The 21,966-nt window shown below is 36.5% G+C and overlaps 1 protein-coding gene across 10 annotated transcripts in view; it reads right to left on the bottom strand.

Moving 5' to 3' along the window:
* The window catches only part of TENM2 (teneurin transmembrane protein 2), a 727,803-nt gene that overhangs the window by 538,640 nt on the left and 167,197 nt on the right, over positions 1-21,966 (bottom strand). The gene's annotated exons all lie outside the window — the stretch shown is intronic.

Below are 21,966 nucleotides of genomic sequence, written 5' to 3'. Positions count from 1 at the left end.
AATCCATCAGCTGTGTCTGAGAACTCCTGGGCACCGTGCTCCCAATATTAGACTCAAGGGTTTTGATTTGGAACACGACTGTGCTATAAAGCTGGAGAAATGTTAACAGACATGAAAGGACTTGTACTCTTCTTGCACCCAAGCAGCTTCCATGCCAAGAATTTAAAAACAGTTCCTTCCTAATTTTTATCCACTTTCTCATGTTAAAACATTCTGTAATTGTACACCTGTTGGGCAACTTCGTTCCTGCTGGCAAGAGCAGGAGCTGTACCCCTGGGTAAAAGATCAGCCAAAAGAAAACCATTAGGAACGCACCTTTCATTTCTTGTTTACTCTTAATAGATGAATGCACTGTTAAGAGGGAATTTTTCCAGAATCTGAGATCAAGCAAAGCTCCTTTGTGCACCTTATCAGAGGATGCTACTATGTAAGAAGAACACGTTGCTGAAAAGGTTTCTCAGTGATTTTCAAAACTCTACAAGACTATTCTCAGAACTCATCAAATGTAGCAATCATGCAAACAGTTATGAGTTTAGGTACTTTACTTTCATTTCAGCTGAGAACACCACCTGCTTTTGACTCTAAATTTACATCATTCTCTCTCATTCTGTCCAAGAAAAACTCTCCCCTTCTTTCTTTAAAGCTTCAATGGAACCTCTTAGTCCTCAATTTGATATTAATAATTTTCCTATGCTCGTTAACCAGACGCTTTAATATACTTTCTCCCTGATAGCAGTGTCAAGCAGTGAAAATATTCTTTGAAGAAGGCTTTACCAGACACCATTTTTAAGGATGTATAAACTTATCATGACAATAAAATACAACAATATTTAAAAATGCCTAATAGCATTTAGTAGAATTTCAGTAAAGACAGCTATTCCCAATTACACAAGTAAAAAACCCGCTCAGCTAAGCTCTGAACATCCCCTCTATTGAGGGCAGGGAAGAGGATGGGGACAGGGGGGAAGAAAGAATAGGGCAAGAAAAAAGGAAAAAAACAGTACTTTTGTTTGTGTAAACTATTAGCCTTACTCCTTGGGAGCTCTCTGCCTTTGTAAACACACAGATTTTACCAGAAATAACAACTTCCTAAAGTGATCCTTTGTTTTAAATGTTCAAAGGTAAGCTAAGAAAAAGTTAAAGGGAAAAAAGAAATATGAATGGAAGACAACAGAACATCATGTTAAGGCACACAAAACAGATGACATAATATTTCAACAGCTTCCATAAAAGTATTTTCAGAAGAATTTTAAATTCTAGATAACCTGAGACAGCAATGAAATTTTGCATAAGGAAGTAAGAAGGCTGCACTATGAATTTCTCAGCTAACAACTACATCTCAAGTGTTGTTCCATCTTTCAATAAAGGAAAATTAATTTCTATATAAAAATTAATTAAACCTTGCACAATTGATTAAATGAATACAACTATTATATAAAATGACCAGCTGTAACTCAAAAATCTCTGAAGCGAATTTCCAGTGTCCACACAGCAAGGGCTTGGCAGGGACACAACTGAGGTCCTGTCACCTTGAAAGCAAGTCCACCCAAACCTGCAGTGCAAGAGGTGCTTGCATATTATCATAGCAGAAGACAGAAAGGGTTATCTTGATGAATGGAAATATTTTTAATAACTTAAGTCAAGAAAAATACACTCTTAGGAAGTCAACTGGTGCAAACCCACAAGAAGCAGCAAATGCCCCATCTTATACAGTCACTGTGCAGACACTACTACCTCCTCTGTTCCATCTCCAAATCATGAAGGAGAAGGCCACATCACTCTGGAGGAAAATCAGTCTAGAGAAAAGGCCACATGTTTCAAGACATGTTAGGCACCTAGTTATTTAGGACAGTACAAGTAATCCAACATATACTCTCACACTGCAACTTCCTTCTGCAGACTTTTTGGATAGGACCATCATTTTGCTTACTGCCTTCTCTCTGTGGGTGTCTCCAAAGAAAGCCTGGCATTTGCTGACAGATGAGAGGTTTCCTCTGTGTCACTTTGTCAACAGTCACTGCTCACATGGCTGAGTTGTCAGAAGTAAACCCATCCTGGCTCCTCAGCTGCCATAATTCTCAACCGTGATCTTCATCCAACACCTAGCAGGAGGTGCCTGAAGGCACCTGGAGACAGCAAGGTCTTAAGCTGTACCAGCACATAATATGGGAGTTCACATGGGGATATTCTTAAATAAGCTACTGCATGAGAAATGCAAACGACCATCTCCTATTCACTGGGTGTGGCTGAAAAGCAAGAACAGTCACAAGGAAGTAATCAGTTAAAAAACACTCTCAAAAATGTAAGGGATCTTCACAAAAATCCACCTTTCCATTGCCATTTCACAGAAAGAACAATAACAAAGCTGCAGTGTCTAATTTCTTCTCGAGACTAAGCTCACTGCATTAAAGCCAGCCCCCACAATTTTGCCATCTGGTGCCTAGACTGCCGTGTATCCAGAATAGAGATGCCTATATTCTTCAACTGCCATGGTCAAACTTTCCAGGCAAAAGCACCAGCGTTTTATGACAAGGACAGAGATCTAAGCTAAGGGAAATTGACAAGAAAGATTTTTTAAAAAGTAAAACATTTCCCCTACCACATTCAGCTGTACCACTGACTTCCAAAATAAAATTTAACTTCAGTGAAGATACTTTAAGTATCTATTGTATCTGTACAGCTATACAGACATCCTGTTCTACATCCGTACTATATGGAATTGAAAATATTTTAAGATTGCTATTAAAATTACTTATTCTCTAAAGATACTTGAAAAAGTTTATAACTTCGTTTTTTTCAAAACAGAAAAATACCAAGAGGTCCAAAATGTAGTAATTCTTCTGCTAAGGATTAGATCTTATGTACGGAGTATAAAATAAATAATGCAGTTTAACAAAAATTATATCATGAAGCTAGAATTCTCTACAGTCATAAATTGTTAAACACAAGTCTTAAAATGGCCTCTTTGTTCCAGTTATCTACCTAGGTAAATGATTTCTTAATATTATTATTTTTAGCAGTAGTTTAGACAGCAACAATATTGCATTAAGTTCTTCCCCCACAAAACAAGTAAGATGTTCATGAATGGGAGCAAGTCCAGGGAAGGACGCCAGTGTCTCAAGGGACTGGAGTGTGTGATGTGCATGGAGAAATAGAGGAACAGGGCCTGTTTAACCTGCTGCAGAGCTGGCTAAGCGGGACCTAGCAGTGGCCTTCCTGTACCTAAGAGGCTATGGAGAAGAGGGAGCCAGGATCTTTAGTGAGGGAAACCAAAGATGAGTGAGAAACCATTGGCACAAACTGGCTACAGGAAGCTCAGATTAGAAATGAAGTGGGTAGCAAACACTACAGGGACAAATATGTACTGGAAGAGGTTGCTGCAGACACTGGGGAATTTTGCACATTTTCAAGACTCAACTGCACAAAGCCCTTAGCAACCTGGTCTCGGTTCAGCTTTGAAGCTTGGATTAGGTGAGCTCCAGAGGCCCTTTCCAGTCTCAATGGTCTGTGATTCTATGATATTCTTAATTTAGGAAAAGTTCCATAGTCATTTAAAAGAAAAAAAAAAATTATTTATTTAGGAAACAAGCTTGTAAAGTGAACACAAGATAAAAGCTTCATAAACTGGGCATGCAGGTTTAAAAACTCAGAGCTTTTTAAAGTAGAAAATCCATCTAAGCTCACAGGTTTACAGCTGAGATCAAAGCTTCAACAGCACAATAAGGCAGAGGCTACATTATGTCTGCACACACGTGCAGATTGCAGAGGACCAGCAAACATCACTGAGTGGGGTCCTTGCTACACAGACATGCTGCAGACAGAACAAAAAGAAGTCACACAGAAATGGCATGCCAGAGAGAGCAGAATGGGCTTTGTTGCTTCTTTGGTTTCACAATACAGATCATCTGAGAGAAGAGAAAATGACCAAAATGCCATTCTAGAGTGAAGAAAATCTCTAGGAACTGAAATCACACTTGAACAGAAGTAACAAGCACAAGCTCTATCACACTTCCCAAAACACTACTGGAAGACTATACATTTCAAAACATGTCATTTGACAGTGCTGCTTTTGAAAAGTCCCTTAAAATTATGAAAATAAACCCAAAAGAAAACAACTCTACCATATGTTATAATGACACTACCATAAATCTAAAGAAAACACATGAGAAGGAATTGTAACCTCTAACACCCGGAGTCCACCTTTCTACCAGTTACAGCCACGTTCCCAAGTCAAGTAAATCAATGCAGACATACACTTTTTCCACTGAAGATTTTGTCTTTTGTTTGCCAGCCCAGTAAACCTAGCATTCATCTGTGCCTATCCTATAGATAAGTGGCTAATGACCCAACTTTAGATCTCTACGTGTGATACTCAGATATATGGTACATTGTCTGAAAATTTATAGATTCTCATAAAACATAAAAAATACCCAAAGCTGAAGTTGTTGTAGTGATTTACCTACCAAATTCTTCCATTTTTATTTCCAGTGCAGAATATAGCACAGATAGTAGGTACAAACCCATGACCCCAGAGTCAATGGTGATTTCTCTTCCTGTATAATCTTATCTGCCAAACTGCAAAAGGGTTGTTAATTTTAGCCAATACACCAGGGGGGCGGGGGTGTGTGTGTGTGTGTGTGTGTGTGTGTGTGGCAGCTAATGTTTCCTCTCTGCTGTATTTAATTCAAAGCAGGGGTCGTTCTCTTGTGCATGGAGAACACAAGCTATTAGGCATGGGTATACAGATGGAACAGTCACATAACTGCACTCCTGGGACTAGTGTAGGAAAGATTTGGTCCCCGAGGACCCAGTTGTCTGGGTGAACCAGGAAGGAGTTTGCCCATTGCTACCAGAGGCAGTTTTTAGTTATTGTAAGAGGAAGAACTGTTGTCCTCTGAGTAGGTCACAAAACCAATTAAAATTTTCTGGGGTTTTCTGCTTGTTTCTTTTTTTTTCCCAGGTTTTATGCACCACATGGTATTATTCTTGAGGGAATCCAACAGAATTGGAACTGATCTCTGAAGAGAGCATCACCTACAGTAACTGCATCAAAGAACTGTGATTGCTTAGTATAAAAAGCAAACAAACTAACAAAATACTCAACCTTTTTGCCAGCACCTTCACTTTCCTACAAGTTCTTCAAAGAGCGGCACACCATCTGTGGAGGATTAGGGAAATTTCTGCCAGCAGAAAATTGTGAAGGAAGGAAACTAAAGCAAAAATTGTGAAGGAAGGAATGCTTACATACATTACATGAACTCATGTTGGTAGTTCTTGAGATGTGCAGGGTCAATAGTGTCCTAATTAACCATCTCTTTTGTACCTCACCCTTTTTTGCAGTTATGTCTGAAAGGAGTTACCATCAATGGTGATAGGTCCAGAATTTCAAGCTGTATATTTCTATGATCATGAAACTTGATCACCCACATAATTCTGGCTTAATTTTAGTCATGCATGCACCTCAATTTCCTGGACAAAGACAAAGTAAGTAACATCCTACTACATCTTTTACAAACAATTTTACTAATGTTTCACCCTTTAAAGCACTTCTTTTCACAAAGAAAAGCACTGCAATCACATATTTTGCAATCACATAAAGTTACTGAGACAGAGAAGAGCAAAGTTGTGGAGCAACCCTGCTATTTAAAGCTTAAGGGAGCTTAGCTTCAGTAGGTTGTTCTGCCTTACAGGCAATGGGAAAAACAGTCTCCTATCCCTGTACCTCTCAGAGCAGGAAGGAAGCTGGAAAGAAACACTATAAATGCTTTATTATCCTGAACTGAAATCAATAAACATGAACAGTTTTAACCTAATTTACTAGGAAACAGAACTGGAAAGATATCTGACAAAGCTTTTCATATACATTAAGAGCCATCAGATGGTAAATTGAGGTCAATACCGAGACACACAATGACCTACAGGTAAAATGATCCATATACCACTCCGAATGTATGCAGTTGTCCAAATTACCTCAGTAATTTCTAACTTGCATGAAATCTTTTATGAATTATTAAAATAAAAAATAAAAAGCAAAAAGTAAAGGAGAGAAATCTCTTCAAAAGAAAATTCTGCACAAGCATTGCTTGAGACTGTGATTACCAGCTCCTAGAGGTGCCAGGTCTGAGAGCTCAGACTGGGGCTAGGTAAGGCAGTGGTCCTCGGGTACTGACAAGAGAACTCCAGGTACCTCAGGATTAAAGAGCTTCTTACAAACCTTAGACCTCTCACAGTTCCCAAAACCAGAGATTCCTACTCCAAAAAGAGCAGGATTAAAAAGTGTGTTTGAATATTTTGTAAGTTCATAGCTGAGGTCACTTAAAGTGCTATCTCTTACAGCACTACTGTCAAGATTTCATGCATGACAGAAATTGTTGAAGGACTCTGGACAACTCTAGTTCTGGCTTTCCAGTAACACAGAATAACAGGTGACACAGAAGACTGTATCTGAACGTAGCGGATTAGGCAGCACCTTTATTAGCAATTCACACCGACCTCATTCTAGAAAAAGCTGCTCCCTGAACCATACAGCCAGCTTTCTGTGGGCAAGAGTTTTGTGCTTCTACAAGCAGCTAGAATTTAAACCAGAAAAAGAAAACAAGTATCTGTTCAATCATATGCAATTAGACTAAAAACCAAACAGAGAATCTGTGAATAAACCACTAAACTGGTTTCAATTCTAACACCATTAAAGATTCCATGATCAATTTTTCTTATTTCAGCTACCACAAGGGGAAAGGATTTCCATTTAGATCACTCAGCTATCCCCTGTTTCATTCCCATTTCCTGAGAGGCAAACTGGTTAGAATTGGTGGTTACATTTATATATTACAAGATCTGCAGAGGAGAGATTCTACAACACACAAATCTAAGACTTAGGCAACTCCCCCAAAGAAAGACCTGAAGTAACCTAAATTGCAACTGGATTTATGAAGGTAGAATAACCTTTGATCAAAAAGAAAGATTCTTAAGCATAAAATAAAACTAGTTATCTAATTTCTTATAAATATCAGAAAGGCAATCTATATACTCACAGAATATCTTGATGGAATCTTGAGTTTTCCAGTTGGAGTGGCTTAAACTTTCAGAACTAATGTTAGTTCTAAGAAATTCTAGCCTGAGCAAGTGAACTTTCTCCTCTGTTTTGCAGAGGTGAAATATCTTAGATATCTGCCTTTCTTTAAGTCATTTAGCCATCTGAAATGTTTTTATATTCAGTATAAAAAACCTACATGAGGCTACTGGAATACTTTCCAATAATGAAGACTATGGAATTAGGAAATGTCCCATTTAGAAATTGAGTTTTGAGTGATAAGAATGAAATACAAATTGGTCTGTAGTTCCATGACTCCATTTAGACTGCACTAATATTAGTTCTGATACAGTGCAAGTGCATCACCAGACAGATGGTCAGATCAGTGTTTCAAATGGGGATGATTTTAAAATTGTAATTCAACATGAAATTCTGACATATCTGTTAATTAGATTTTTTTAAATGAAGAATAAAAATGCTTTTAAAAGTTATTTCTTTATATATAGAGACTCATCCATACTTCCTAAGAATTCCAGAAATCAGATAAGTCTAAGGATAAGTCTACTTACCTATGTAGAACCAGGCTAATCCTCACTTTGCTAAGTAACATAATTTATCCAAAGGAACTAAACCGTGTTTCCTTATCATTCCCAGTAATAACTTAACTATGGAAAAGCAAAGTGTTATATCATGAAAACCACCCATAATTTCTACTACAACATATGCAAGTTGAATTACAAATGCTGTGTTCAAGCTCCACAGTTACAACAAACCTCTCTGACTCACATTGCAGCCCTGTACAGTAATAAAAGACAGAGGAACAACAATGGAAAAGTATTCAGGGCAGCAGAGAATTTTGCTCTAGTTCATTGTGTGACAAAAAGTAAGACAAGTAACACTCAAAATGCCCCAAACAGATTTAATGGTCAATTAGATAGAAAATTTGTAGTGGAGCAAGTAAAACTGAAAGATTTAAAAAAAAAAAAAAAAAAAAAAAAAAAAAAAAAAAAAGAAGAAATAAAAGGAAACCAATAAAGCTCAGAGTAGAGTGCACACATTTCACAGAATTATACTGTCAATACTGTAAGATTTTATTATTTCTGTTTATAATCAGAACTTCATTAACATTCCTTGGGTTTCAGCTACATGATTTTGACCCATTTTTGCCTCTCAGCTTTTATAAGCTTCTTAATTTTGACTGCTCCCCAAACCCATCTGCATTTCTGGAATTTCCTTCATTTCTTGTGGTTTCACAAATTCTAGGTGGAGTTGCATTTGAAACAATTTACAATTCTCTTTATAAATGAATCCAGCATGGGACAACAGCACAGATTTGCAGAATTCAGTTATTCCTCATGTGCATTTCCAAAATTACTGAAAATTAATGAGTTTCTACTGTGTATATTTATATGCAACTCTTTGAAGTAATCATTAATAGCCAGAAAAAGTCACTTGGAGAAATGGGTTTCTAAAGGAAAAATAACTAATACATTATCCCTGTATCTGCAGTACCATTCAGTAATACTTGTAACTGTTGTCCTGGATCCAAAATGGAATAATAGACCAAATACTATATCCAACAAATAACGTGGACCACAATTATGAATTTTTAACTATGCTGATAATGCCTTAAAAAGTGAAGTCTATAGACTTTTCCTCCCTGGAAGGTAAGTTTTTTCTACCAAGTCTGAATTCCCTTTTGTCCCAAAATAAATAAGATTTCACGCACAATTGAGTTTATCTGCCTCAAATCAATAAAAGCGTTAAAATCAATCTTAAAAAAAAAAAGTATAGTTAACCAATCTGATTATTACTGCGAGTCTTGTAGGAACACAGATGTGCTGAATATGAAATTTACTGGCTGAAAGGTACTTTGAAAGGTTTTTAGGCATTACTAGAATGCTTTCAAAACATGTGCAGCCACTTACAGAAAGTACTCAGGTGCTTTACCCAGTTTGAAAAGCAGTGCTTTTTCACAGCATTAGTTTTATAATGAATCTTTTCAGGCAAATTTCAAAGAATGTATGGTTCACATACTTTAAACTGAATTCCCTTATAATTCAGTATTTGACAGAGTTAATGCTTAATTGTTTCTAAAGAGTCTACAAAGGAAAATATTTCTTTTCTTATTCAGCAAACATTTAACTAAAATTATGTTTTGCTTTGTTTTCACACCAAGGATTGAATTTGACACTATAATAGAGAAAAGCAGCCTGTGCTAGTTAATGTGATTTTAATTATTGTAGTCACAGTTCTCCTTGTTTTGTATTAGAAAGAATTTAATAAGACCCAAATTTTTGAATATGGTATTAATGCTGATAGAAAAGGCTTTCTTCCAACAAATTCTGTTTCATCATCCAAGAAATTCAAAGAATTACTGACAGGTGAGTAAATGCTAACAGTGTGCAGGTTTGAATCCAAATATGGACACAACTGCTTGTTTTCAAAAGTCTGCAAAACCACGGGCATAGGGGTTTTAAACTATAAGTAATGTCAATGTAACAAGGAAGGCCAAAGTTATTATTTCCTTTTTAAGTTATAAATCTTGCATTTTTTTAATAACTGATACCAGAAGATACTTTCTGTTTAACAAGTGCAAGGTTAATAAACACTTTTCAAATAATGTCATAATCTACTGTGTAGATCTCCAGAGCAAGTTTTATCTTCTTCACACAAAGATAATGATGATTATCAGCTCTGGAGCTCCTATAAATCACTTCACCTCCACTGAGATGATGGAGATACGCTGATTTGCATCAGCTGAGAATTCTGCCTGTTTCTGCCCCCAAGCAGGGTTAGCATCATCATTTAAAAGCTCTTTTTCAGTGAAAACGCAAGTTGCATACCAGTTAAAGTTTTGGTTCTGTCAAAACCATGTTTGCATTAGAATTTAAATACACCATTTAGAATGTCAGTCAACTCATCACAGTTCAGTTACATATCAGCTGATTCTAAATGAGCCACAGTGAACAACAAAATCTCAATGTCACTGGACATGCCATGTTCACACTGTATCTGCAAACTCAGCTGTATGCACATTTTAAAATCTAGAAAGTAGAGAGTTGTGAACTGTTGTGTTGTTTTACATAATAATAATCTAAGAAAATGTATACTTCTCAGGAAAGTGATCTGTATCACATCCCAATCTGTAATTCTGGAAAAGGCGCCTCCACTTATTAGTCTTCAAATACACTTAAACCACAGCAGAACAATGCTAACATCCTGCCGTCAGCCATGGAAAGTTTGTGAGATTCTCTCTCTACAGGACACTGATAGAGCACAGACAATTCAAATTCAAAATCAAGTCAGCTGGTAATTCTCTCAGGACCTGAAACCTGCAGTTCTCATGCACCAGGCCTCGTCCCCTTCTCCTCCACACTTGCTGCTTTCCAGTAAGTACCTGAGGAGGACAGAAGTGTTTCTAACAACGGGTCCATCCCACACAGCACCCCGTTTGCAGCAGTGGCAGTAAGTAGCAATCCAGGGAAAAGGAAGAGGTTGTGTAGGTCTGATACATCCAAAGTCAGAGTCTTTTAGCTCAGGATTTACTCAAACTGATGTGAGGTAACTCAAGCTGAAAGTACTTTTTAGTCTTCTCTGAAGCTCTGTCAATTTTTTGCAGCCACAGTATGTGTTGGTATGGAGGCTCACAAGCCCAGGCTACCTGCTGTAAGAAAAACCTCTTTCATTTGTTCACTTTAACTCCAACTGGAACCCATATGTCATGTGGGGACTGAATATGTTTGAAAATCACATGGGCTTCATTTCTTAACAGAAAATCTTCAAATAGAAAAGAAGACAATTGAGAAGTCTTACATAACCTCGGGGGTTGGGCAAGATGACCTCCAGAGAACCCTTCCAACCTCAATGACTCCAGTGATTCTGTGCTTTTTATCTCTAAAATTGTATGTTCTTTTGAAAGACCATTATGAAGTATTGTCAGCAATTCCCTGTGTACATAGATGATGAAATCTAAAATAAGATGTAAGATTTGGACCCAGAACATGCAGTGCTTCATAACAAAACTTGAAATTAGTTGCTTTAAGGTACTACCAAAGAGACAAGGACCAACACGGAGGCAACTTGGTGAATGTTTGAATGCAAGCTTTAGCTTAGTTTTCTTTCAAATCCAAAGGTTTTGCTCCTCACCTCCCCTTACATATGACATACACGACCATTCCAATGCAGAACACTCTTCTGTTTCATTACAGAACATAAGAAGATGAGAAAATAAATTCTGCGGACAGGTCAGATGGAATGGGAAATTATATAGTAACTTATAACGGACTAATCAAATAGCATGTACCTTGCTCACTTCTCTAACTGTGCATTTAATGTGTTTGGATATTTATTTATTTATTTATAGAAGCAAATATTCTGGATAGTTTTAGTAAAAAACCTTCAAGTTTGTTATTACTTGATGGATTTTTAATTAGAATAGACAGAAAATACTCCCTTCAGATTATTTTCAGAATCTATGGGAGGCTTTAAAACCTCCCATAGACCTCCAAAGGCAATTATAGAAGAGGAATTTTTCAGATTTACACCTGACTGAGATGGAAAGGTCTGTGTACATCAAATATTAAAAACACACTCACTATAAATAACCTCTAACTGAAGCATAGCCCCAGTGACAACTAACATTTTCTTTTTCTCTTGTTTTTGCCCCTTGACATAGCAGTGTGAAAACAGTGAAAGAAAATATAGAATATGTATCTATAGAATGACCTAAAACTTTCCAATTCTCATTATGTTACCTGTGAAGGAAATGTACATGTGGTCATTACCTTCACATTCCAGTTTCTTTATTTCATAAACAAATAAAATTGACTGGAAACAGAGCACAGTGTTAACTACAATACAATCCTGCTACATAACTTATAAGATATTTGATTTTCAACACTATAAAAAAATAAGACTATTCCATATCTCTCCTAAAATATTTGTAAATTATATCACAGATTAAGAGGTGGCCCTAACTATCTGAGCACCACTTGATATTTGCTTTATGTTAATAGACATTCTCTTGAGTAGCTATGCTTGAATATGTTATAAAGAATAAAAGGAAACACTATTTAGCAGTGTTTTTAAAACCCTGAATAATTTCCATAATTTGTGACAGTTGGCAGATTTTGATAGTATCTCACATTGATTTTTATGGTTCAAGATGACAATCATTACACTATTATCTGCAGTTTGAGCAGTGGAACCTAACCTCCTAATTAGGATGAAAAACTGCTCCAGTTGTAACCCCAGTAAGTCACAACAAGTCAATAATTTTAATAAGAATTAATTTAAAAAACTCTACAGGGTTGTATTGGAAGTTACTCTGGCATGTCTATTGATTAACACTTGGTATTACATCCTATAAGGGACTCATTAAATACAGCATCAATCTAAATGTAATTTTTTTTTTCTTTTTACTTATTATAAAGTGAAATAAAATAGAATAAAGCACGTTATTAAGGTAAGGTGGTTTTTTGATTGGATGTGTTAACTTCAAACTACGCTTGGAGTAATATGATGGACTTCACATCGTGCTATACTAAAAGGTTATATGACTAAGAAAGCTGGTACTTCTGTTGTATGTCAGCATGAAATATCTCAACAAACCTCACAAAATTCCAAATATAAAATATCTAATTGCTGCCACATACAGAATCAATCATGTCTTGACTACTGTGACCCTGTTTATTACCACCCCACAGACCATTTCTCATTTTAGGAATATGTAAAACTATGGTATGTGCATTAAAAACATGAGGAGATTTCTTCATTTTCCATTCTTTGCTTGATTTTGGAAGCACATCACTAACTGAAAATGCAACATTTATTTTGAGAGTTGTTAAAATAGTAACATTTACTAACATGGCATCTACCAAGACAAACTTGGAAAACATTAATATTAGCTATATTATACCTATTTAACAAAAAAAAAAGCTTTTACTACTCCTATTATCATTTGTCTGGATTAAAAAGCTTCTTACATTAGTATTTGAGGTTTATCATCTAAGAAGTGTCTTTTTTCAGCATTGACATTTATACTCTTAAAGCTCATAACGAAGTTCAGCAGAAAAATAAATTGAAATAAAAACCTGAGAGTGATACAGTTGTAAATCTACAAACACACATACAAATCTGTGAGTTGATGCTAGGTGGCAGTACTGTGTAATTAAACACCAAAGATTTCTTCACGGCATCTGATTCACTTCAGGCATTTTTTAAAACAACCAATTCGAAGATTTGGAATAATATTTTAAACAACAAACAGATCTCTTTATTCCCTTTAGTTTCACCTCCTGAGAACTATATTCCTTATATATAAAAGGTCTAAAACCAAAATTTCCTAACCATAAACCTGTGTTCTAGCACAGCAGCATATATGAAACAGCTCACAAAATAGGAGCTAGACTTTGTTTCCATCCAGTATTACACCCCTATTCTTTGGTATTACGCAATTTCTAACTTCTATGTAGGTTCTGACCTTGCTTTTGTCTGCATCTCAGAAAGAGAATTACCCACTGTTTGAGATACATACTTTAAAAGCCTGTTTTAGTCTCAAGATGTATTTGATTGAAGAGCTCACTTCTAATCATGTGATCCCTTTAAATGCTACTGCTTTTAACAAGTTACATGTTCACCACAGAGTAGATATAATTATTTGTAGCCACCACAGATAATCAAGTGTTACACATATTTTCCTATACAGAATTTTGGGAATGTGTCTTACATTGTGCAATTTTTATTTCCAGAGGGAAAACTTGTTCAGTTCACACAGTCACTTCAATTAAAATTCAGAAAAGCTTTCCAAAGTAAGGTAAGTCAGGGTATTCAAAGAGCATCAATGACAGAAAGCTGCTAGGAAAAGTTTCAGTATTGTTATGACTACAGTAATTACAATAACATACAATGTCAGTTAAATTCAGCTTATTCAACAGTGAGTACTGCTTACATATTATGCAGTGTATATAAATAATACAGTGAGGATTTCTTCATTTAAACACACATCCAAATGGGGATACAGAGGAGCTCTTACTATAATATTAATACAAGAACAACATATTTGTTTTTACTGTGAAACAGACTGTTAGGGACCCAAGAATCACTGATTATGTACGAAGAGGTATCAAATCTCTCTTCCCAGATTTTACTAACGATGCACATACATTTACTGTATTCATTACAGAGTATTAACTGCGATGTACAGAGTTCCAACTCAAAAAAGGACAGTAGTCAATTAACAGGCCTCAAAATCACAGCACTGAGACTTACAGATGAAAGTAGAGGACACATGGCTGCTCCCTCACTATCCAAAGTAAATTTGTCCAAAGTTCTTGAGTCTACTTACAAAGTGCCCACGTAAGCAGTTTTGTCTAACTGACCTTATAATTTATTTCTATGAGGTTAACTTAATGTTCTAGTACTCATAACACGTTTCTCTTTTTTTCCAGCTTTGACCATCGCTCCACATTTTCTTATTCAAAAATTCTGTTTATTTTGGGGTTTTCTAGTGCAGAACACGAGCACTCAGGTGTCCAAATGTATCTAATGAGTCCTTTACAATCACAAAGTCTGAGTGTTTCAAACAGACTTATCGGTTGTTTCTAATTCTACAACACAGAAGGAAGAAACTAGTTGTGTCACTGAAACACAGTAAGAAGTACTTGCCATGACACTACCTATCCATAACAACAATATAATCTGCGGAAATGTTAAATAATAGAGAGGGTGGTTCTATTTTGGTGTATCATACTAACATTTACATATAAGAATGCTAATTTCTGCAACCCTGGTTTGTCACTTAGTAACTTAATGCCTGCCTGAATTCTTCTAAGGCACAGGAGGAAAGTTACTTGGGAACAAAAGAAAGAGATTTGTAAACAATCCACATCTGCTGAAGAGCTGAGTCAGTCCTGTAATGTCTGGTGTTGTGCCACCCTGCTGAATGACTGCTTGAGGAACTAAACTGCAGCTGTGAACATTTTTCTCTAAAAACTCTTTTCCTCTCACTAGTCAAATAGCAATTGTGGCCCCCGTGGCCCTGCAGAGACAAAGGATCTTCATTTCAATCTAGCATCTCAATCTAAATAATCTTAGAAAGAAACGAAACTCAGTGAAGCTGAACTCTTTCTTCTTCCCTTTTATCAGCTTTTCTAGATACTTCCCACTGAATCATAATCACTTATTTATCGTTTTAGTAAAAGGTTAAACCCTTTCTTGAAATGACAGCAAGCTAATGTACTGGGTTTTTTTTTCTGCAATGCAACAGTTTATAATTGATGGCTTATGTAGTAATTGCTCTATTTATAGTGATTATTTGCATGAGAGAAGTGATTGACATCACCTGGTATTAATGATAGAGAGAGGGTTTATTTCACATTTATGACCTAAAGCTCTTAAATAAATGATTTTCCCTTCCTAAGATGCTGATGTTCTACAGTTTTAGGAATATATCTATGAAATGAAATGCCAGCCTTATCTTTTGTACTTTAAGTATGTAATAAATATTACAATTCTTTCAAAATTAGTCTTGTCTTTCTGTAACTGCCTAAAAAAGACTCTTCCTAGTAACTTAATGCAGCAACACTTATCAGTTTAGATCTCTGCCTTTTGAGCATTTATGTCTGTAATGCTGTTTTTCCTGTAAATATTCCAGCATAGGACATATTAAATAGCCTTAATTTTGATGAACAAAAGCTCTGATGTGATATCAAGCAATAGCATTTAGCTATCACAGAATAAAACGATCAGCAAAGAACTTAGGGATGGAGAGAAGACCCTCCTCCCCCTAAATTCTGACTCTCCAGCAATGAAAAAAGTAATGCAAGAAAAAAAAAAAAAAAAAAAAGGAAAACCTATAAAAGTATTATAGCCATTTTTAGGAATATGGGTCTGTCCTACAGCAAAAAGTAAAGCTGACAAAACTGATCAAAGAGTATTTCAGATTGTAACTAATAATGAGATTCACTGCTCATATCATTTCATTGAGGTCAAGTGAGACTAAACAGTCATTTTGCAAGAAAGCAAAATATTCACAGAAGGCTTATAAACTTGCAGTGTAATTCAGCTATTCATTAAAAGGATAATAAAGACCACGGCCTTTGAATTATTATGCACTTATATTTCCTTTCCATGTCTGTGATTTAGAACTGTAGTTTATAGATATTTGTATTTTGAATGGTAAAACAAAGCCACATTTTATAGGAATGACTGAAAATATTGTCTTAGATTCATTTGTCAAATTAATTTTTAAGAGATGAGTTTGAGTATGATTACAATTAATACCTGACAACACCTTCTTACTACAGCCTGAGCCTATAAATGAAAGTAAATGCTCTTTTCTATACAACACACTTGTTCTTCCACACCACAAAAGGTTCTTATGTTACTGTTAAATAAGTTATTAAAAAAAATAATAATCAAAGACAGGGATCTGCACTTGTGAGGCACTATCTTCTTAATGCCATCACAAATCAAAACTTTCCATTTTGGGAAGTTATACTGGGATGTTACAGGAGGGATTGATAAGAAGACTTGTACAAAGCTTAACATCTTAATTCAAGGCTTAGCTTCACATTTTACAAGCTACTTAGGAAGTGCTAACACCTCCGTTGCTCACAGCAAACCTTTGAAATTTATCAAGGAGATAGCCTAAGGGTTAAAGAAAACATGCATTTTCCCCTTATGAGAGTTTATTTAGTTTCAGCAGAGCTTTAGCACAGAATTTTGCTTCCCCCTCTCCATCCCTTTCTCTTGGCTGCACACAGAAAAGATATCAGTGCAACAGGAATAATGACAATTGAGGATGAACTTCCTTGAGATGGGTTCCCTCTCTGCCACCCTAACTGAGGCCCTGTGAATGCAGAGGGGGCCCAAAGAGAGAGATGGAGATAGCAGGAAAAAGCTTCCCACAGAGTTGCCGCCTTCTCTAAATTTTAAATGTAAGAACAGAACTCACATCATTGCACCAGCACCTGCACCAGCTGTTCCTCCTCTACCTACTCCATACAACCCAGAAAGCAGTGCACCTTCTAGATGCAGCAAGGGAACAGGAACAGAGACCTAGAGGGACCTTCCAGATATCCCCTAAACTTGGCATCTGCACTCCGCTCACTTTCCAGCTCACTCAACTTCCACACCAGCTAGCCTAAGTCCAGCTCAACTGCGAAGAAAATTCAGGTTGCACTTTATGATGAGAATCTTGATATAGTTTATTACAGATGTGTATGATACAATGTGCTGTGCTTTTTGGAATTTCTTTGTAGCCAACTTATAAGCACATCCACACACTGATTCTTATCTACAAGTAGACATACTCAATCCTAAGGTATCAGTCCAACTCATCAGGGGTTTTTTGTGGTGGTTTTAAACATACTGTTAGCATCTTTCAAGACTATACCATAATATTAAAACTCTCTAGTGAGTTGAAATTTATTTTCAAAAACATAAGCATAATTATTAGGTATAAAGCAGAACATCTAATGAAGTGCTTTAACAAATTAAATATATATCATGACCCTAAGTCAACTGTTAATACTGAAAAATTAAAAGCAGACTAAAGATTTGTTAAATTATGAGTATTGGCAAGCCAAGAAGAAAAAACCTTTGCTTCCCTCTCTCTACACATTTTTTACTTTTTTCTAGAGGCAATTTTCATGTTACTCTGTATGGACCCAACATCCATTATATGAAAAGACATCATCTTAATCGAAATGACTTCTTATACAAGTCTATTTAATAAAAATTCATTGTTTTAATCTCGTAATTGTAATATTCATGAAAACTAAATGGTGTCTCTATTATTCAGGTACTGATGCTCCTCAGCATCTTATGGAACTAGTTCTCTTAAAGCTGAATATACTTTAAAACACAATTAAAAACTCAGTGGCATTTTCTAATACAACACAAAATGGTTAGGCCCATACCATTGATAGGCTCTACTACTATGTGACTTACACACCACTTCTGAAACATCCACCTTGTCTTATGCAAATAAATTCAGATACAAAAAACATACTCACATAACTAGGTTACTTTACAGGTATATTATTGTTAAATAAAAATCAATATATCTTGGAGCAAGCAAGCAACTTGTAGTTGTATGTTGGAAGGATGCGCTTTACCTGACATAGTTTTAGAGAACATTTCACTTAAAATGTTCTGAAAAGAACTAATGAGAATGGAAATAACCAAGGACAACATAACTGTTGTGATACTGCATGAAGATTTTTTTTCTTACATTACACTTCTAAATATGCAATCACATATCAGTTCGGTCAGCAGGACTCCTGCCTCAGTGTTCAGAACACAACAATAGACAATTTAGGTACTGCAGCATACACTCATTTCTTGAAAATGAGAGTTTTTAATAAAGAGGTGAATTCTTGCAGCTGTTAAGAAAAGACTGAAAATGCAATCCAAATTTTTCATAGATCAATGAAAAACTTCACCTGTAACCCACCAAAAAAAAACCCAAAAACCCTCTCCATGAGTGGGACCTCTAAAGTTTCTACCCTAATGTAGACTTCTCATTCCGACTAACACCCTCCTATGGTAGGAGAAGCATGATTTCTTTAATCTTCCATATGAACTCTGTTCTTCAGATAAAACCAATTTCTTGGACTTCTTCCAGAACACAATCCTACAGATCTCCTAACGCTACTCAGAGTCTCAGCCCCACTACTTGCAAATGCATTGAAGCAACAGACTAAACTCTAATTTGCACCTTTAAGAGCTTCCCCATTGGAAGCCTGTGTCCAGCAGCGTATCTGAATAACTCAAAGCACATTTTTCCTAACAAATTTATTTATTCAAACAATCAAAACCACAAAGGATCGCTTTCATTCCTTCCAATAGCCCCTGGCAATCATTTAAAGTTAACTGCCTCAGAAATATGCCATACAGCCTCATTCTCCAGCTCTGCCTGCCCTCATAACTGAGCCATGCTCCCCATTTAAGAAAAAGTTTGTTTCTGCTTAATAAATTTATCTTTATCTCTTGCCCTCAACCTCAGTGTACAAAGTGTGTGACACTGAGACACAGAAGAAAAAAGAAGAAACAACCAATTAGTGATCCAGTCATGGCCCCAGATACTCTTGAAACTATTTATCCTGAGACATTTTATCTCAACACAGTTTCATTCATTAAGAGACTAAAAAACGAAAGCAATTTATTATGAAGCAAAGTTGCTGAAACACACTTGATAAAAATAGAAGCACAGGCCTCTCCCACAACTGTCATAATAACTAATGCAAAAAAAGGCCAGACTCTTGAGACAAAAAGCAACAGGTCTGAGATGAAGTGCAGTGTGCACCTCAGCCCTGCACATCCCACCAGCACTTCTTCAGGGCTGATGCTTCCCATCCATATAAGCGATGTTTTACCTCCTGAGTGTAAAAAGAAGGTGGCTTAAGTCCTCTTTTAAAACATGCTTTTGTAAGGGATTTTCTCATTTCTCCCATCTTTTCCTGCCAAGTCACATTACTGCCAAGAACAGCAGCTGAGGTATGAGAGCGGTGGCGAGGTCTGCTGGGAGATGGCGTCATGACACAGCTCAGAGCTCAGTTATACTTCTGTTAACAGGAGAGGTTTTTCCCTACTCTTTCTGCCAACTGATTTAAAGAAAGTAACAGCAATACCTCTACACATTTCATATCACATACATCAATCTTTTCTAGGTTATGAACAGTATTTTAGTACTTACATTTGTTTAGAAGCCTTTCCTTCTCTAACTCCTTTATTTTTCCAGGTCTGGTATCCCCTCCAATTGCCCATTACCTACAAAGCCTCCACCAGATTAGGGCAGCACTCCCAGACTGCTTCTAATGGTTAGCCTTAGATTACTTAAACTTTAAAGAATCAAATGAAGCCACACTCCTCTGGTGGTATTGAATGCAATAGGGAGAGTTGATTTCGATTCCTTTCACTGAAATCTGAGGGAGAGGAAAGGAGAATTTATTTTCCCCCTGCAGGGAGCTGCCATGCTTAATGGCTGACAGAAATGTCGCAGACCTCTTCAGCTGCCTCCCTCACTAACTGTCCTAAGTTCTGGTAGGTAGCTCTGGTGGAGTTGTAATAATCTAAGGATATAAGCAAGACAAGTAACAATAATGGCTGTCATTAGACCAAATTATAGGTTAAAAAAGAGCTTTGGCAAACAAGCTGTGATTTTTATAAAATTTCTTATTCCTTTTGTAGCTAAGAAGCTGTCACTGAAATTTCAGCCCCTTGTCCCACACAGTAATGTGCAATGCTCTTTCACTTCCCACTATCAACTTATAAGAATGCATATTTTCTTTCATACACAGACTAAACCTTGACATTTCTAAGCACTCAGAATTGAGATCTCCTCAAAATCCAATATGAAAAGCATGTGTGCCCCTCAAGACACATTGCTGGCAGTCAAATCTGTGGCTACTGACAGCAGCACTATTGTGACAGTGTAATAACTACAGTGTATGACTACACACATTATCCACACCAAAGTAATATTATCAATTACAATCAAAATTCATGAAGCTCTACAAAATGCCAGCTCAAGATGATTTAAGTGCCATTTTACATCCTAATATTTACAAGCTAATGTTTCACAAAATAAATAGGATATATTCAGCAGTATCATGTTTACTTCCTGTGGAGGCACTCCTAACTTTTTATGTTAAGATAATAGTTGAAGGATGTTGACAGTTTTAACCTACATCCTTTTATTCAGAAAGACTTCTAATCCTGAATCTTGGTTCTTTGTTTTAAATCAGGGATGTATTGATTAACTGTGAAACTGAACGTATCTCAGCGGTGGCTGAGTCGGGTATCCACTATGGAATTAGGACAGTTAAACACTGGAATCGATCCTCTCATTGTAGAGCCACGGCTGCTGTGGCAAGCAGTTTCTCTAAGCTATTAATTTTATTATTAGCACACCTGGAGACATTGTTTCCCTGAGGGAAAAGCAATTCAATTGTGTGTGCTGCAACGACTAGTGGCATATGATCAATGAGACAGCTGGGACCACAAGCTTTCTTTTGGAGCTTGGGGTAGGTATGACAAAGTAGTTTGTAAAATAGTGACGATGCAAAGTAATAATCCTTTATGTTGTATGCACCTCACTGTAAGCATCTAGAGAGCTTACACTTTGTAGTGTCTGGCACTTTTAAGCCTTTCTGGAGTTGTTCACCAGTCTCAGTCTTTCAAAGGTATCTTCCCTATGACATCTAGTGTCAATTGATGATCATCCTTTTCCTGACCACTGACTCCTTCCACTGTTCCACTCAGCCTCCAAGGGACCACCCTCCCTTAAAAGGCAACAGTAACACTTGTTTAACATAAAGGAGAAAGACTAATTACAAGTTTCTGAACATCTAGTTTTATTTCATAAGCATGTTAACAATGAAAAGACACAAAGCCCAATAGGCCTGGCAGCAAAGCATCAGCTATAACTGACTTTCTAATCACAGAATAACTGATGTGTCTCATAGACTCTGATCCAGGAATACCTGAAAATTACTCAGTATTTAAACGTAAGAGTCAGTAGAAATTAGCAGGAAAGAAGGATAAAACAGGGACCACTCAGGTATTACAGGCATATATAAATGATGCACCAACATTTTCTCTCTCACACACACACACAGACTCACTAGAAGAACAAAGCAACCAAGCCTCTCATACAAATAAGCTGAAGATAATGTTGCATTGATAGAAAGTGTAAAGCTGCAATACCCCCTGCAAACTTTTCAGAAGCTTCAGATCATTACCCCGTTTCCTTCTGAACAGCCATATTACACATATTGTAAAGACTAAAACTTAACAGAATTATTTAGCATTTAAGAAATCCTGAAAATTATTGGGTCAAGTTGGTCCCCAGACTACTGTCCAACATATACGTATTGACCCTAGGTTTTATCTTATAATATTTCATTTCTGAAGACCAATGCAGTCCC

The sequence above is a fragment of the Athene cunicularia genome (assembly GCF_003259725.1).
Source record: "Athene cunicularia isolate RWA chromosome 13 unlocalized genomic scaffold, athCun1 chr13_part1, whole genome shotgun sequence".
NCBI classification, from domain to species: domain Eukaryota; kingdom Metazoa; phylum Chordata; class Aves; order Strigiformes; family Strigidae; genus Athene; species Athene cunicularia.
Note: the sequence above shows the minus strand (reverse complement) of the source record. Positions and strands in the feature narration are given on the sequence as shown.